Raw genomic sequence first — 1,507 nt, 5'->3', positions numbered from 1 at the left:
TTCGATAGTAGTCAAAGTTTTGATCTTCTTCGCTTGTGCATAATCGACCAAGGCTCGGAAGAGTCTTCTGTCCCTCATTAAATAACTCGTAGAAGTAGCTCTTCCACCTTTCATTAATCTTCTCCTCTTGAGCCAACACCTCTCCATCCTTATCCTTTATGCACTTAACCTGATCCAAATCTCTCGTTCTTCTTTCCCGGCTCTTTGCAATTCTATATATACCTTTTTCTCCTTCTTTCGTATCCAAAGACTGGTAGAGACCCTCATATGCTATTGTTCTTGCTTCACTTACAGCCACTTTTGTCTCTTTCTTAGCCGCCTTATATTTTTCCCAGTTATCTGCATTGCGGCATAAAGACCACTCTTTAAAGCATTCTCTTTTTATCTTTATCTTTTCTTGTATACTCGCATTCTAGAAATAATTTTGATATAAATAAAAAATAATAAAAACAAAATTAAACGTAAAATTTAAAAGAAAAAAGCATAATTTATTCTTTTAAAAAAAAGTAAAATTGTACTTAAAAAAAAACAATTCGCTTTTTATGAAATTGATTTTATAAAATAAAAAAAAATTACAACTCATGTTGCTAATTCTAAAACCGTAGCGATTCATGTTTTTCCAAGTAAATTTCCCATAATTTTTACTTTTTACAATTATTTATCATCAACCAATGATATTAAAATCTTTTATCCCATGATAGTCACCTTGTAATTATTTCTGAAAATTTGTATTTTTCATCAACTAAATTGATTCAATTTATTCGTATTTAATTTGATCAAATTTAATAACAATAATAATATACAAGTATAGATATATATAAAAAAATAATAAATAATTCAAAATATAAACGACAACTAATTATTTTTAATTAATATTAAATAATTTTTTAAAATTGTTTTTGAATTTTTAATTTGATGACATTTTCAATGATTCTGTATACATATTCTGTTTCATTTTGCGTGTCCATATTATAATCAGTAATTATCATCTCTTCAGGTTCAGCTCTAGCTTCTTCTTCATTTATTTATTCATTTATTTTTGGATGACGGTATTACTTTTGAATTATTTCATTTATTTACAGTACTTATTTGTTACGTGGAACTTATTGTGTTGTAAAATGCCAAGTAGATTCGTTGGTTACTATCGGATTCATCGTCAGTATAAACAGAAATTAAGTATTAAAATCTGGGATAACAACGAAGCAACGATAAGCACATTACGTTTACAAATTTCCACATGACGTTAACTATTTTGAATAGGCTAATAATAGAGTATTTTTATTTATTTTTTGATAAATATATAAGCAGAAAGCTTGAACTGGAAAAAAAAAGTAAGCAAATACATAGAACAATGTTAACTATGCATTAAATATTATCATTTTTAACTAATATTTGATCAACAATAATTTATATTTATATTTATAGATATTTTATACATAAAAATATATAATTTATATTTTTATTTATTAAAATTTTATACACATAAATTAATACAGTTTATATTTAT

Source organism: Arachis duranensis, chromosome 6, assembly GCF_000817695.3.
Source record: "Arachis duranensis cultivar V14167 chromosome 6, aradu.V14167.gnm2.J7QH, whole genome shotgun sequence".
Taxonomy (NCBI): domain Eukaryota; kingdom Viridiplantae; phylum Streptophyta; class Magnoliopsida; order Fabales; family Fabaceae; genus Arachis; species Arachis duranensis.
This window is presented reverse-complemented; position numbering follows the sequence as displayed.